Source organism: Tachyglossus aculeatus, chromosome 4 (assembly GCF_015852505.1).
Source record: "Tachyglossus aculeatus isolate mTacAcu1 chromosome 4, mTacAcu1.pri, whole genome shotgun sequence".
Taxonomy (NCBI): domain Eukaryota; kingdom Metazoa; phylum Chordata; class Mammalia; order Monotremata; family Tachyglossidae; genus Tachyglossus; species Tachyglossus aculeatus.
Window position 1 is genome coordinate 51,640,840 of NC_052069.1, and position 5,727 is coordinate 51,646,566.

Here is a 5,727-nt window from a genome sequence, read left to right on the forward strand (position 1 = left end):
ATAAATACGATCGATGATGAGCGTGAACCGCACTCCTTCCCCACCTCGGCCTGCGTGGCCTGCCCTGCCCAGCCCACTTCATTTATCCGTGCTATTTATCGGACGCTTACTGGGTGAGTGAACCGACGAACACAAGTCACTTCACTTCTCTGTGCCTCGGTTCCCTCATCTGTAAAATGGGGATGAAAACTCACCTGGTAACCACCCCCCCCCCAGCGCTTAGAGCAGTACTTTGCACATATCAGCGCTTAGAACAGTGCTCTGCACATAGTAAGCGCTTAATAAATGCCATGAGAAGCAGCTTGGCTCGGTGGAAAGAGCCCGGGCTTTGCAGTCAGAGGTCAGGGGTTCAAATCCCGACACCACCAATTGTCAGCTGTGTGACTTTGGGCAAGTCACTTCACTTCTCTTTGCCTCAGTTCCCTCATCTGTAAAATGGGGATTAAGACTGTGAGCCCCCCGTGGGACAACCTGATCACCTTGTAACCTCCCCAGCTCTTAGAACGGTGCTTTGCCCATATCAGTGCTTTGCACATATCAGCGCTTAGAACAGTGCTCTGCACATAGTAAGCGCTCAATAAATGCCATGAGAAGCAGCGTGGCTCAGTGGAAAGAGCCCGGGCTTTGGACTCAGAGGTCAGGGGTTCAAATCCCGACTCCACCAATTGTCAGCTGTGTGACTTTGGGCAAGTCACTTAACTTCTCTTTACCTCAGTTACCTCATCTGTAAAATGGGGATTAAGACTGTGAGCCCCCTGTGGGACAACCTGATCACCTTGTAACCTCCCCAGCGCTTAGAACAGTGCTTTGCATATAGTAAGCGCTTAATAGATGCAATCATCATCATCATAAAAAAAAAGAAAGACTGTGAGCCCCAAGGGGGACAACCTGATTGCCTTGTATCTATCCCAGTGCTTAGAACAGTGCTTGGCACATAGTAAGCGCTTAACAAATACCAACAATATAATTATTATTTTATTATTATTATTATTATGAATGAAGTAGTGGATAGGGATTAGAACCAAGGTCCTTCTGATTCTCAGGCCCGTACTCTGTCCACTAGGCCACGCGGCTTCAATGAATTGAGTCTTTACCAGCGTAATATGTTGCCGACTTGTACTTCCCAAGCGCTTAGTACAGTGCTCTGCACACAGTAAGCGCTCAGTAAATACGATTGAATGAATGAATGAATGAATAATACCAGATTGTAGGAATTAAGGGAAAAGCGGGGTTTTCTGCCCTAGAAGCAGCGTGGCTCAGTGGAAAGAGCCCAGGCTTGGGAGTCAGAGGTCATGGGTTCTAATCCTGGCTCCGCCTCTAGTCATTCATTCATTCAGTTGTATTTATTGAGCGCTTACTGTGTGCAGAGCACTGTACTAAGCGCTTGGGAAGTACAAGTTGGCAACATATAGAGGCGGTCCCTACCCAACAATGGGCTCACAGGAGGGAGAGACAGACAACAAAACAAAACGTGGACAGGTGTCAAGTCATCAGAATAAATAGAAGTAAAGCTAGATGCACGTCATTGATTAAGTAGAATAGTAAATATGTACAAGTAAAATACAGTAATAAATCTGTACAAACATATATACAGGTGCTGTGGGGAGGGGAAGGAGGTCGGGGAGAGGGAGAGGAAAAAGGGGACTCAGTGTGGGAAGGCCTCCTGGAGGAGGTGAGCTCTCAGTAGGGCTTTGAAGGGAGAAAGAGAGCTAGCTAATCAGTTGTTTGACTTTGGGAAAGTCACTTAACTTCTCTCGGCCTCAGTTACCTCATCTGTAAAATGGGGATGAAGATTGTGAACCCCACGTGGGACAACCTGATCACCTTCTATCTACCCCAGTGCTTAGAACAGTGTGAGCCCACTGTTGGTTAGGGACTGTCTCTATATGTTGCCAACTTGTACTTCCCAAGGGCTTAGTACAGTGCTCTGCACACAGTAAGCGCTCAATAAATACGATTGATGATGATGATGATGATGATGCTCGGCACATAGAAAGTGCGTAACAAATGCCATCATTATTATTATTAGAGGCGCCCACAGCTCATAGGTTGGGCTGGCAGCCAGAACCCGGCGAAAAATGTGGGAGCGGGATGCCTTCCCACCAGAGCGGCAGAGGCTCCTGCTGGGAAACCAGGAAAGAATGAGGAGGGTGGTATTTTGTTACTTCCGAAACTTTTTCCTTTAGCAGGTACGGGTTACGGACTGGGATGCGAGCAGGGAGACGGAAGGCCGTGAGGCCTCTCTCCGCGGCGTGCCTTCTTTCACCATCAGTCCACACTTATTAGAGAAGACAGGGCTGTGTGAGAGGTAAGCAGCCTAATCGTCGCCTGGGTCATCAGGGAACCCCTCAGGATATCAATCAATCAATCGTATTTATTGAGCGCTTACTGTGTGCAGAGCACTGTACTAAGCACTTGGGAAGTACAAGTTGGCAACACATAGAGACAGTCCCTACCCAACAGCGGGCTCACAGTCTAGAAGGGGGAGACGGAGAACAAAACCAAACATACAAAATAAAATAAATAGAATAGATATGTACAAGTAAGATAGAGTAATAAATATATACAGGTGCTGTGGGGAAGGGAAAGAGGTAAGATGGGGGGGATGGAGAGGGGGACGGGGGAGAGGAAGGAAGGGGCTCAGTCTGGGAAGGCCTCCTGGAGGAGGTGAGCTCTCAGTAGGGCCTTCCTTGAAGGGAGGAAGAGAGCTAGCTTGGCGGATGGGCAGAGGGAGGGCATTCCAGGCCAGTGATCATAATGATAGCATTTATTAAGCTACATGCTAAGAAATGGTAATAGTAATAATAATAATGATAGCATATGTTAAGCGCTTACTATGTGCAACGCACTGTTCTAAGTGCTGGGGAGGATACGAGGTGAACAGGTTGTCCCACGTGGGGCTCACAGTCTTAATCCCCATTTTGCAGATGAGGGAACTGAGGCCCGGAGAAGTGAAGTGACCGGCCCAAAGTCACACAGCTGACAAGTGGCGGAGCCGGGATTTGAACCCCTGACCTCTGACTCCTAAGCCCGGGCTCTTTCCACTGAGCCACGCTGGTAGAGTTGCAAGATTATCAATAGACTGTCTCCCCCTTCTAGACTGCAAGCCCATTTGTTGGGTAGGGATTGTCTCTGTTGCTGAATTGTACTTTCCAAGCGCTTAGCACAGTGCTGTGCAGTGTAATAAATACGATTGAATGAAATAGCATGTAGTCACTGGCCCACAGGGATGCTCACAATCTATTTCATCCTCATTCTACCGTTGAAGAAACTGGCGCAGAGAGGTCAAGGAATCTGCCCAAGATCACACAGCACATCAGTGGCCAGATTGGCCAGAACCTGGACCTCCGGACTTTCGTCCCGTTAGACTGTGCTTCCATAATAATAATAATAATGATGTTGGCATTTGTTAAGCACTATGTGCAAAGCACTGTTCTAAGCGCTGGGGAGATGCAAAGTGATCAGGTTGTCCCACATGGGGCTCACAGTCTTAATCCCCATTTTACAGATGAGGTAACTGAGGCTCAGAGAAGTTAAGTGACTTTCCCAAGGTCACACAGCATACATATGGCGGAGCAGGATTCGAACCCATGACCTCTGACTCCAAAGTCCGTGCTCTTTCCACTGAGACACGCTGCTTCTATATACGCTGCTTCCACGCTGCTTCCATCTCCTTTATATATCCGGGAATCTAGTATTTATTCTAATATCTATGAGAAGCAGCGTGGCTTAGTGGAAAAAGCACGGGCTTGGGGGAGTCAGAGGACGTGGGTTCTAATCCCGACTCCACCATTTGTCAGCTGTGTGACGTTGGGCAAGTGGCTTTACTTCTCTGGGCCTCAGTTACCGCGTCTGTAAAATGGGGATTGAGACTGAGCCCCACGTGGGAGAATCGGTTAACCTTGTGTCTAACCCAGTGCTTAGAACAGTGCTTGGCACGTAGTAAGCGCTTAACAAATACCATCATTATTATTCTTTAAGTTTGCTCGGTTGTCAATGAGGGTCAGCTCCTTCAAGGTCGAAGATTAAAATTAGGTAAATCTAAGGGCGTATCCCTAGCCTGCTAAAACTAATTTTATGATGCCCACTTCTACAGATAATCGTGTCTCTCCTAGAATGAGTCTGATGGAAATAAAATTAATTTTAGCAAACGTGAAATTGTGGAATTTTAGAATTGTAAAGTGGTTTGGTTTTGAAGATGATATTGCTGACTGAAATTTTTTGTGGGTGTGGCTGAAAATGTACTGGTTCAACATTGCAGAGATATAGATATTTCAGCCTGGCTGAGTGGGAGAGTCAGAGGTCGTGGGTTCTAATTCCGACAACCCCACTTGTCAGCTGTGTGGCTCTGGGCAAGTCACTTAACTTCTCTGTGCCTCAATTACCTCATTGGGAAAATGGGGATTAAGACTCCCCATTAAGATTAAGAGTCCCACGTCAGACAACCTGATTACCTTGTATCTACCCCAGCGCTTAGAACGGTGCTTGGCACATAGTAAGTGCTTAACAAATATTTTTTGGCTGAAGCAGCATGGCTCATTGGAAAGAGCACGGGCTTGAGAGTCAGAAGTCATGGGTTCTAATCCCGACTCCACCACTTGTCTGCTGTGTGACTTTGGGCAAGTCTTTTAGACTGTGAGCCCACTGTTGGGTAGGGACTGTCTCTATACGTTGCCAACTTGTACTTCAGAAGCGCTTAGTACAGTGCTCTGCACACAGTATGCGCTCAATAAGTACGATTGATTGATTGATTTAACTTCTCTGTGCCTCAGTTCCCTCATCTGTAAAATGGGGATGAAGACCGTGAGCCCCACGTGGGACAACCTGATTACCTTGAATCTACCCCAGCACTTAGAACAGTGCTTGGCACATGGTAAGCGCTTAACAAATACCACCATTATTATTTATGTTGCCGACTTGTACTTCCCAAACACTTAGTACAGTGCTCTGCACACAGTGAGCGCTCAATAAATGCAATTGATTGATTGATTTAACTTCTCTGTGCCTCAGTTCCCTCATCTGTAAAATGGGGATGAAGACCGTGAGCCCCACGTGGGACAACCTGATTACCTTGAATCTACCCCAGCACCTAGAACAGTGCTTGGCACATGGTAAGCGCTTAACAAATACCACCATTATTATTTATGTTGCCGACTTGTACTTCCCAAGCACTTAGTACAGTGCTCTGCACACAGTAAGCGCTCAATAAATACGATTGATTGATTGATTGAACTTCTCTGTGCCTCAGTTCCCTCATCTGTAAAATGGGGATGAAGACCGTGAGCCCCACGTGGGACAACCTGATTACCTTGAATCTACCCCAGCACCTAGAACAGTGCTTGGCACATGGTAAGCGCTTAACAAATACCACCATTATTATTTATGTTGCCGACTTGTACTTCCCAAGCACTTAGTACAGTGCTCTGCACCCAGTGAGCGCTCAATAAATACAATTGAATGAATATTTCGATTGTTTAGGTAACTATGAACATTACATCTTATTTTGGTTGTAAAATGCCAGTGAACAGTGTAGTTATTAGAATGTTTGAAAATTGTTCATCGGCTGGGTCATCTGATTTGAGATTTGCTGAATCAAATTAGAATAGCCCGTAAAAATAGGATTATGGGCTGACTTGATCTTCTAAACGAATAGAGTTGTTCATCCAGAGAAAATAGCACAAGTTTACCTCCAGATTGGTGAGCTACAAGAAACCTAATACTAAAATA